General features: G+C 49.6%; 1 long non-coding RNA gene across 1 annotated transcript; it reads left to right on the top strand.

Moving 5' to 3' along the window:
* Positions 1–11,353, top strand: LOC134480418 (uncharacterized). The gene is made up of 2 exons (XR_010054876.1): positions 1–1,597; positions 11,082–11,353. It is a non-coding gene; the product is annotated as an uncharacterized LOC134480418 (long non-coding RNA).
* Positions 11,354–11,985: the final 632 nt, after the last annotated feature.

The raw sequence follows: 11,985 nt of genomic DNA, 5'->3' as shown, positions 1-11,985 counted from the left end.
GCTGTGTGAGGAGGGACCGGGAAGGTGGGCGGATATTGGGATGTAAAGTGAATAAATTAACTAATGAACAAAATCAAAATGAGGACAAACACTTGGCTCCAAAACCACTTTCCAAAAGGGGGCTGGTGTGAGATTGTACTGGGTTAGAATGCTGCGCGCAGCCCTGTCTGCAGCCCTGCCCACGGGATTCCCAGGGCATCAGCCTTGCTTGCATACCTCTCTTGCCAGCAGACTCACTCCTCTATGAGCTCCGATCCCACTGTCCCTCATCATGAAGGTGCCCACCACATTGGTCCCAAGGAGACTGGCTGTCACTTCCCAAGTGGTGCTGTCTGCTTCTCTGGATCATCTGGAAGCCAGCTGCTCTGAGAAGTTCACGCACTCTCCTTAAGGATTTATAAAAAAGAGGGAGACTCCCAGGAATAAAAGGCTAGGCTCTCCTGAAGAGTCGAGCGTGCCCGATTACTAATCCCCCCCAGACCAGCCTTTCATCATCGATAAGGCCTGTCTGCATTTAACAGTCACAGAGCCGCACCAACTAGAGACCCAAGGAGTGACATGCCCTTAGATCACGTTTGACGCAAATCCTTTTCACTCCGTCTTAGGCTGGTACTTCAAAGGAGCCGAGGGTCCTAGAGGCAGAGAGCCGATGCCACCTCCCGCTACCGCAGGGATGGCCCTGTGGTGGCTGTGTCTTGCTAAGAATGGCGTCTGGCCTCTGGTTCCTTGTGCTGGACACGGGCTTGCTCGCTGACACGGCTGGCCATCACGCGAAACCATCTCATGTGACCAGGCCACAAAAGACCACGGCAGACATTCAGACTTCACTGGGGCACAGAAGGAGCTGATTTTGGTAAGGGATGCAGCTGACACAAACCAGACATAAACCAGACTCAAAACAGACGCAGCCTGTCCTCATCAAGAGCTTTGCAGAGAGAAACCCAAACCGGGATTGGATTTTAACAAGAAGAAAACCATTTGCACATGATGGCCAATAAGAGGCGCTTGACATAATGTCTTGCAAATAGTGGCCCGTGATGACAGGGCCTGTCTACAGACAGGATAAGGGAGAATCACACTCCTGGGTAGTTTCCCGAGCCATCTTTACTACTGTAGTTCTTTTTTCTTTTCTTCTCTTTTTTTTTTCTGGAGTGACTGTTTTAGCGAAAATGTTTGCAGTGGTAAGCTACCACAAACAGGCCATCTCCTCCGAGGTTTCTTTTTTAACCACTGTAATTTGAAACAAATGTATCGGACCGGGAACGCATGAGAGTGCTCCCCTATTGTGACATGGAAGCCAAGGAAGTTTCCTATGTCATCCTGCCGGTTGCTTAGACAGCCCGAGGGTCCTGCTCTAGCTGTGCTCTGTACGGTCACCCTGCCCTTTGAACCCACTCCTGCATCATCAACTCAGGTAACCTCATGGATACAGAGAGCCTCATCAGCACCGGTTTCCCACTGCTGCTCGAACAGATTCCCACCCCGTGAACAAGCGTCGTGACTCGAAATGATACAAACAGCATCGTTTTTGTAGGTGATCAATCAATCCAAGAGGATGACTCGGAGATGAGACATTTTTGCTGGATCATCAAAACAGGTGTGCTTTACTTTCCGCTCATCCCAGGGTAGACTAATCCATGGCCAGTGTCCAGTTGCTGGCATGGCAGGGTCTGGGAGATGACTTCAAATTTCTGATTGAAGCAGCCATAGACTCATGATAAAACGGAATATCAGGTATCCAGGAGCCTTGTATCAGCAACACCTGCTGCTCAGGGTCCTTCTAGAACTTTCATCCCTGGGAGTCAGTCACTTCCCAATTGACTCAGACTTGGTGTGTGTCTTCTGACCCACATACCCTGTTGCCACAAGACGTCAGCATCGTTTCCTCTTGGGATTGGTGAAAGTCTCAAGTCGTGGTCCCTTAAATAGCATGAAGGCATTTGAGTGGCCCAAGCTAAATTGGAGGGTCCATTATAAAAAGCAAACAAAACTATAGGAAGAAATTGTCTTAAGGTTTCTATTGCTGTGATAAAAACAAACAAAAACAACAAACACCGTGACCAAAGACACATGAAGAGGAAATGGTTCATTTTCATCTTGTTCTCTTGGGTGACACCATATCACAGAGGGACATCAGGGCAGGGATCTGGAGGTAGAAGCTGATGCAGAGGCCGTAGCACAGTGTTACTTACTGTTCTCTCCTCATAGCTTGCTTAGTTTGTCTTCTTATAGCACCCAAGACCACCCAGCTCCATGATGGCACTGCCCACAGTGAGCCAGGCCCTCCACATCAACCATCAATCAAGAAAAGGCACGACAGGCTTGCCCATAGGCCAATCTGGTGGGAACATTTTCTTAACTGAAGTTTCCTCCTCTGGAATTACTCTAGCCCCTGTGCGGAGTTGACGTAAAACTGGCTCTCCTGGTAGCAAAGTTGAGGGCTTTTCGAGGGTTCTCCGCCATCAGCAGTGGCGTTTGGACTTCTTCTGCATTTGGCCCTCAGGGCTAAGTGTGAGAACAGATGGTGGGGATGCTCAAGCCACCAGCAGTCTGCTTCACGGCACTCCCAAGAGAAACTCCTGTGAGTTTCTCCATGGTATTATTTGGTTTATGATTTACATAAAATTATATGGCCCCGTTATCATTTTAGTGTATTTCTCCCATGATTACAAACGTTTTAAAAATGTACTTGTTGTGAAGGAAGAATACAACAAAAGCAACTCAGACACCGAGTTCCTCGGCTTCCGGGGGCCATCTAAAGCTGGGCTAAGGATGGTAGGATGGTTGAATGAGCTGCGCACTGGAGGGCTCCACAGCTCTAACCAGTGCACACTATATTTTGCTTGGGAGACTCACCAATGGGGAGGTGGGCTGAAGCTCCTAGAGTTGAACGTAAAGCTGCTATAAAACAGGGAGAGTGTACCTCGCTGTTTTGTCTGGATTGGGCGGACAAGATGGATCCAGGGCCACGGTGATTGGCTGGGATTGCATCAGGCAGAACTGGTGCAGATTTCAGGGTTAAACAGAGGCTGGACTGCCCCTCTCTTCAAATGCCTGAAGCCTAATGGGCCAAGGCTCTCTTGTACAACCTAGAACTGAGCCTGAGGATGTGTCCTGTGGTATGGGACTCTCATCTAGTGCACCCTAAGCCTCTCTGGAGGTAGGAGCTCTGGGGAAGACCAGGCTCCGCTCACACCTCTCCACACCCCAGGCCTGCTCTTGGAGCTGAGCCGCCTGCAGAGTAGAAGGGTGAAGCCTTTAGCTTTGGCCTCCACGCTGTGTAATGGATCGGGCTAGTCTGTCTGTGTCTCCATAACAAGGTATCTGAGATGTGGGGGTCTATGGCCAAGGCACTGGCAGGACTGGTATCTGGTGAGAGCAGCTAAGTTTCAGAGCAGAGCAGAGGTAAGGCCAAACCACGACTTACAAGCAGACAGATAAGACTCCATTACTATGACTTCGGCCCTAGCAGATCGACTTCAGCTCAGGGAGAAGGGAAAGCGGAGATGGAGGGGAGCAGGCTGCTGTGTGCAGAACAAAGGGAGCAGAGGCTTTATTGGTTGCCTGGGGTGGGCTAGAGCTTGGCAGTTGTCCATTGGTCTTGGGCAGAGTTTCAAAAGATGTTTTCTTCTCATGCATAGCACTCTGGCCTTGAGGTTTGCAGGCTGATGGGCAGTGACTTAACCCGGGAACTGCTGAGCTACTCATCTTGCATAAATATTCTGACCTCGTGGTTTTGTCTGAGCTTATGATGAAGTCAAGCGATTCCAACGCTTGAGCTTCTGAGAAAGCATAAGGGTGTATGGGAGGAACGCACCCCAGCCCTGGGGGTTGGTAGGCATTACTCTGCATTAGTGTCTTGGGCAAAACATTCCTCAATGACCAACATGACTCCGTGCACAAGCGAGGGGAGTCTTGTTCAAAGGCTGTGGCGACAAAGGACACAGACACGGGGTGCAGAGATGCCAACCCCTTGAGCCTCTCACCCTCCAGTTGTCTGCAGGCTTCAGTGGTGAGTCGGTGGCTTAGGTCACTCACCTTAGGGTCTTCAAAATCCTGAAGTCACACCACAGCACACGAGTCTGTGTGACACTTGCACAGTGCTAGTGGGAAGCGAGCAATGTGTCATCCAGCTGCACAGCCTCTACAGTGAGAAGCTGAGTCAGTAATGGGAAAATGCCACGACTTTGCTCTGTGGCCAGTTGGACCTCTGAGGTGTCTCTGAGGGAATGGAGCTCCCCCTTTGTCTTCTGTGTGGTTACTTAAAATCCTACTAGTTGAATCACAGGGGCTCTAAGCTGGGAACATCCTGACATTGTGGACCCAGAATACAGTCCCAAGGACTCGAGAGCAGTCATCACGCACATATGTTCCATGTTCTGAGTGCCCTGGAAGTGTATGAGTGAGACAGCCCCTCCCTGGGGTATACAGGAGCTGCCTGTGACTGAGGGCTGAGGGAACCTGAGAGGTTGACAAGGGTCTGTGCATATATATATATATATATATATATATATATATATATATATATATATATATATGGTTCCAGGTCAGAGACTGCAAGGGGAGCTCAAACAACTTAGCGAGTCCCAGGTAGCTCTAAGGAGGTCAACCAAGCTTATAGCTTCTATCCTGTGGCTGGAGCCCACAGCTCAAGGTTGGGAACAAGGGCTACAGGAAAGATGAACTTGCCCCTCCCCTCACATGTCTTCCTTAAGACACAGACGGGAACAAGAACATTTGAAAATGGGGCTCTGTGAGAGGTCTCAAAGGGGGTTGGGGTATCTTTGAGAATGACAGAGAATGTCAAAACCAGGCTCAGTGCCATTTTAATAGTCAGAAAACGACAACCAATAACAAGAAAGGAACAGCCTGTTCCCCATGAGGAGGGCATGAGGATGACCCACTGTGTAGGACCTGAGCTCAGATGGCTTCTGCTTAGCCTCACATGATGGTACCCAGGGAGGATGTGTGCTGTGACTGCAGGGGTGTCAGCCTGTTTTGTTTTGTGTTTTGTTTTGTTGTTTAACCTGGGAGGAAGCCAAGCCAGATTTAGGAGGTTAGAGAGCCAAGGTTTGGCTGCATCTAGGACTTGTCCTCATCTTCCTACCCCTTGCTTGCTCCTACTCCATGGATTTTTTTTTTTCGGGGCTGAGGACTGAACCCAGGGCTTGCGCTTGCTGTGCAAGCGCTCTACCACTGAGCTAAATCCCCAACCCCTACTCCATGGGATCTTATTGACTCTCTGTCTCTCTCATCTGCAGACCCCTCTCCTTGCTTCACAGAGCTGCACGACTCCCTCAAGCTGCCTTCCTGTGCTCAGGCCTTGTCGGGGGCTGAAAGAGATGAGGCAAGGAAACGGCTCTGCGGCTTGACCCTTGACCTGGTAACAGAAAGCCCTTCTTTCTGTCGGTGGCCTGTGTGCAAATTAAGGCAGGTCCATCCTGGACAACAAGAAGAGGCAGTGGGCACCAGTCACAGTCTCCTGGGCCTCCTGTGCTGGGGCCCCTTTCCCAGTCCCCATTGTGATCTTGCTGGGAGGCCTTGGGGCCCAGGCTGTGGTGAACACTATCTTTCTGTTTCCTTGGCTCAGGCTCCATCCTGGGGTCAGATGGCTCTGAAAGGCCATATTTGCCTTGTAGGCATAGAAAGGGGGAGGCAGTGGGGCCTGCTGCAGTGTGCTGTTGTCCCCGGGTCCTTACTCAACATACTGTGTCCCATTCATCCCAAGGCAGCCCAGGGCAATGTTCCTCAAGACACAGCAGGCTCCCACCCAGGAAGGGTGTCACATGACACCACCTAACCTTCCAGAAGCAATGGCGGTAGAGGGTCAGAGAAGCAGACACGGACACCATAGCAATAGAAGCCGGACGCTGGGCATTCTTCGTTTTGGGTAGCCGGAGCCTGACTGTGACCCTACTCCTGGGATCAGAGATGGCTAAGGAGGGAATATAGGAGGTGGGGGAAGGATATACTAGCATCTGTCCACCAATCCTATTGGAAGGTAGTCGAGTTCCTGCCCAGAAGCACCCCTGACCATAATAAGGGAGCCTGGGCTCTGCCTGACCCAGAATTCGGCTCTGCCCATGTCTAGACACCTATGTGACTCAGTTCAGGAGAAGGGTCTGCCCGGTGAGAGCTGGGACACATGCTGGTAATACATCCCCTCTACCAACAGGGACATACCCACCTCCAGGGAGAGCTTTCTGGTTTCTACCTGATCCGAAGGCTCTGTACCAGGACTAGGGATCCCCTGGAAGGAGAGAATAGTGCTGCCCCATGATTTCTATTGCTTTGACCTTGACCTGTGGGGGGGGTAAGACTTGTCCATAGTGAGGAGCCTCTGGTCATGGTTACAGAAGCCCTTTTCTCCCTGGCACCTGGCATGACCTTGGCTGGGAGCTGTGGTCCTCCGGTGGTAATCTTGATAAGCCCATGTAGTCACACCTATTTGGTGCAGCTGAGAATTTCACTTTTGACACACCCTTGTCAAGCTGCTCCTCCTTGCCCTCCTCAAGTTTACGTGTGGACGAATTGGGGCCCCAGGGATCTCTGTGGCTGTGTGTCTGTGAAGACAGCTCTTCCTGAGGAATGGCTTACACTAAACACCAGCCAGCAGCCCTCCAAGTAACTGCAAAGACCTTTGCTCCAGACAAGGGTCTCTTCCCAGGCTGGGGTGAAGACATGACCATGTACTGGGGAGCACTCAGCCCTCTAGCCTGAAGTTCATATGGGTGTACCTCAGAACTAATGACCCATCCTACCTTGACCTGGTTTCCTACTGGTTCTCAGTCCTTCTGATACCTCTGTTCTATGTCCCAATAGCCTTTGTCTGTCATGTTCTGAGCAATGCTTGCTACCTGGAAGCAAGGAGCATGTGTGGCTTCCCCCATAGTTCCAAACTGTCCCTTTTAGGGTTTCCGGTCAAGCAGAGCAGTTCCATGATTTTAAACATGACGACATAGGAAATGTCTCACTTTGTAGTGTTACACAGAGGAGGCTGAGCAAAGAACCCAGTTTTCCTGACAGGGAGAGCAGCCATGTTCAAGGCATTTGGCAGGTACTTGCCCTGAACTGCTAGCCTTCTGGATGCAGGAGGAGCTGTGAGTTGGTTTGGGGGAGGGCCTGTGTGTCCTAGATAAATAGGAAGGGGATGGTGGAGTAAGTCAGACTCGCTGTAGCTATGTATGCAGACTTAGTTAAAATGGGTATGTGGTCTTCACGTAAAGTCTTTTACCAAACACACCTGTTGTCAGCGTGACACAGCGGGGGCTGTGTGCATTCTGTGCTGAGAAACTCTCCTGACCCCCCTTTGCTAGAGCTTCTAGCCAGCACTTCTCTAGCCCAGTGTCAGGGCAGCGAGGGAAGACAGGGGACGGAGAGGGGGGCCATGTGTAGCCAGGACTCTCTGCTTCAGATGTACACAGGATGATCCTGCCTACCCGAGGTCTCTGAACCCCTCTGGTGCCCTGAGGCATGAAACATCCTGGTTCTCTCCCAGCTCCTGCCTGACACTCATCCAAATCCAACCTCAGGTTCCCTGTCCCCTGCAGAAATCGACTTTCTCCATGTTTTGGTTCTTACTCTGTCTTCGAGGATCCTGCCCCACTCTTTTGTCCTCTTCTCTGTTACTCCAGTGGATTCATCTGGAGTGATCAGAGATGACACACACACACCTTCTCTGTACTTCACAGGAACCCTCCAATGCATTTTCCCAAGTCTTTTTCTGTGCCATAAACATACCAACTTCGTGGCCCCGGCCCTGGATTTGTTGGAACATAGTGGGTACGTGAAGTGGCACCTGGACATTTATTTGACCGACAGAGGACTCCTAGGTACAACCACACTTCGAAGGATGAAAACAGCATCAGTGACGCCGTGTTCCTGAGGTCAAACAGAACCTAGCAAGCAAATCACTGGCCCAATGGCACAAAAACACAGAATTCTAGGTGTGGGTACTCTCAGAGACAAAGAGCTCAGGGATATGTGACAGAGTGTGAAGGAGGGAGTGGCTGAAGGGGAGACTCCAAATAGTCAGTATATGCCTCACTTGCTGAGGGACCCGGAAGCAGCTTCCCTGAGGCATCTACCACAGGGCGGGGCAATTGTTCCAAACGGCTGTTCAACACAGACAAGTGGAGATTGGGACAGGGCCTGGCTGCACCACCAGTCTTTCAGTATTTCATGGAGTCACGCTCACAATAGCATCCTATAGTCTTTTAGACTATGGGTGAAGAAGAAACAACAGGGTCAGCCATGGGTGCCCCCCCCCCCAGAGGACTGTCCCATGTCACTCCACTGTCTTGGCCAAAAAAACATGAGCAGAGGCAGCATGGGCACCTCTGAGTCTTGGCCAGTGCCAGACAGTCAAGACCATTTTCATTCTGACCTGGCTCTGCTTCTGCAGATGTGGCTTGTGATGAGGGACCATGGTGGCAACCAGACCTTTGGTTGACTCCTGGTGGATGAATGGGAGTGAGGAGCACATTAATCTTGACTGTGAGGAACCCTTGGTTCTGGGTGTTGAGCTACCACAGGGTAACCCAGCACCCTTGGCTGATTGACACCCACAGTGAGATCTCAAATGTGTTTATTGGTCAGACAGCATGAAATGTGGGCAGGTCAGGAGTGAGCATCATATCAGAAAAGCAGCCACCTACCACCCACGTAAGGAATAGTGTCTGCTAACTCCTTCCTCTAAGGGACTAACTCCACATGGTTGGCCAGCGTGGGTAGGAACAGGTCACCTGACTATGTCGGGTGCAGCATCAGGATGCTGAGTTGACAGTGGGAGTGACCCGCACTGTGGACATTCACTGTGACACTGCCTGGCTTCGGAGGGAGATTTCACTGTCAGCTACATGTGTGAACTACTCAGCTGTGTTCTTTCATAACTGCTCTGAAAATATTATCCCCCGAGGAATGGCCAGAAATAAGGAAATCACAGCACAAGCAATAACAAAGCCAGGAATTCCATTGCTTGACTCAGCTCGGAGCCTTTCTGGTCCTCCCATTCATTCCCAGTGGCCTGAGTTTGCATTGATGCCCGGTGGTGCCAGGCTTTGTCTAGGTTGTCAGGATGGGGGATGTGCAGGCAGCAGGACAGTGTTTGGTATGCCACACATAGCTCAGAGCATCTTCACACTTAAGTGTCTAGAAGAGAAGTGTCAATATAAACAATTGACAATGTGCACTGTGTGTCAACTTGCTCTCCAGACGTTCTGTATTGATTTGCCCTCCAGTGGCGACATGCTAGCCATGGCTCATTTCGGGGTCTCTAGCGGCAAATTTCATCTCCACAGTCTCAGCCAATTTTCTAGGGAAGATTTTACACGTTTCTCTTTATGTTCCACAGAATTTAAGTTCTGTAAAACATGACTATTTGTATTTCTGTCTTTGTGGGTTTTTATAGTTTTGTTTCTTTTGTGCACCATTTCTTCCTCTTAAACCCATACTGTTTGAGCCAGTGAGATGGCTCGGTGGGTAACATTACCACCAAGCTGAAGGACTAGACTTTGGTTTCCAGAACTCATCTGGTAGTAGGAAGAAACTCTCATAAGTTGTTCTCTGACCTCCATTGGCACCCACAAACACATGCATCACACACAGCCACACATACGACCACACACATGGCTACACACACTACACACACACACACACACACACACGGAGAGAGACAGAGATAGACAGAGACAGAAAGACAGTCAGACAAAACACACACACACACACACACACAGAGTTAGAGAGAGAGAGACAGACAGACAAACAGAAATACACACAGAGAGAGACAGACATACAGACATACACAACAAATGCACTAAACTTTTAAAAAAACTCTACTGTTGCAATAATACATTAATCACATGTTTGGAGTTAACTCAACATGTCACCATCACTAAAATGCACTGTGTGAGGATTGGAGCTGATCCCTTAGCCCTTGCAGCTTTATTTGCTCTTTGATTGACATCTTCTGGCTCTGGGCTTGTCAGGCAATGGCTCCTGGGTTTCCATGTGAATTTAGGATGATGCCCACAATGCCATGCCCCACTGTCACCCGCTGTCACCACCCTATGGTGGCAGGGAACTCAATATCCCCTAGCCCTCAGATACTGGGTGGTTGGAGCTTTCCATGCCCGAGTTCTCTGTGGTCTTGGTGTCCCGTGCTCAGGGCTTTCATTGACTGCCTCTATTCTGCAGCCTTTCTTCAGCTACCTGGGTTGGAACCAAGACCTTCCTCCCACCTTGCCCTTGACTCTCTTTACATTCCTCTGACTGACCTCTGTAGCCAACACTGATGGGGGGATAGCTTTAATTGTCAACTGGGCACAGCATGCAATCACCTGGGAAGAGGGTCTCAATAAGGGACAGTCTAGACTAGGTTGGCCTGTGGCATGTCTGTGAGGGGTCTGTTGTCACACCTCTTGTTTAAGAGGGAAGACCCAGCCTAAGTGCGGGCAGTGTTTCAGGTATCATCCCAGATGAGAAGATGATGCAAGAAGGAAGGCACTTTTGCTTTTTGGGCTTGCTTTGCCTTCACTCTTACTCGCAAGTTCATCTACTCTGTTGCTTCTGCTACTGATGCCTCCACTGACAGGAAGTCAGCCTCTTCAGTCTTCCAAAGTGGACCAAAGACCAGTGGCTTTCTAAGAATCTTCAAGGCCTTTATAATACCAGATTGGCATTAAAGCCTCCAGCTTCCATGAAGCACCCAGCCTCACAGATTGAGCATCCCAATGGTTCCTGGCCTCTCCTGTGTGAGACAGCCATTGTTGGACCCCTCCGATATGCAATCCGGTCTGATAAAACCTGTTTAATGCACATTCCTTCTACGGGTTCTGTTCCCTTCAGATCCCTGACTGACACCCACAGGCAGTGCTTGGGTTCTGCTCTGAAGTCAGGTTCTAATCTCCTTTGCTTTATAGCTCAGTCGTGAGCCTAAGATTTTAAACTGTTTGTACTTTGCAACTTGGAAACAAAGTATTTGACATAAACAACTAAGAAGATTGATTGATCCAGAGATTTCTGGATTTCAGGGATTTCTGTCTGTGGTAGGCTGACCTGTTTCTTTGGGCTTCTCACCTCAGGTGGACCAGAAAATCAGTGACAAGGCACATCAAAGGCCTGTTCCTGACCACCCTGCTCCCTCCTGACCACATGTGTTCCAGGGTTCCCAAGGCCTCCCAACAATGTCATCAATGGAACAACAGAATAATCCCTTGGTGAGGTCACATCCAGTCACCTTTCATTGGTAGGACATATTAGCCTCAGACTAATCCTCCAAACCTCAACCTGTAAGGAAGAAATTTCAGATCCAAGTCATAAGATAAACAAAAAATAAACAGAAAGAAAAACAGAATGCTTACCGATGATGACTCTGTGAATATTATTTACCTTTGAAACACACATACACACACACACACATGTGCGCACACACATGCACACACACACGCACACATATACGTACACACATGTGCACACACACACACACAAAGATTTTACTTTCTTTCTCAGCTGAAGCTCTATTGTACCAATGTTCTAGGTACCACAGTGTAATTTCCTTTAAGGTCGGGTTATTTGCCTTTTGGGACCTTAAAGACCTGTCTTACACAGTCTGTCTCTGTCACCCAGTGAGTTGGTCAGGAACCCAGAACAAAAGCTTTACTCTGAAATCCCATTCTGCCTTACTTCCTTCTGCGACCTTTGACATTTCTACAGCCCTTGGGCCCACTGGTTGGGCTGCAGTTCCGCTGTGGTTGTAATGTCACCATTCCTCCCTTAGGCTGTGTCCAAGCTCCTGTCTCTTTCATTTTCACAAAATATAATTGAGAAGACAAAGTAGATACGACCAGGACTCATGACTCCACAGTGAGAAGACGAAACTGAATTTGAAAGTTGGCAAAGGACAGGAATCATTTCCACAAGAAAGTTATAAGGATAGTGGCTTCTCGGGCTACATCCACTGCAGAGTGGCTGGTTTTCAGGGCTGGG

Source organism: Rattus norvegicus, chromosome 9 (assembly GCF_036323735.1).
Source record: "Rattus norvegicus strain BN/NHsdMcwi chromosome 9, GRCr8, whole genome shotgun sequence".
NCBI classification, from domain to species: Eukaryota; Metazoa; Chordata; class Mammalia; order Rodentia; family Muridae; genus Rattus; species Rattus norvegicus.
Note: the sequence above shows the minus strand (reverse complement) of the source record. Positions and strands in the feature narration are given on the sequence as shown.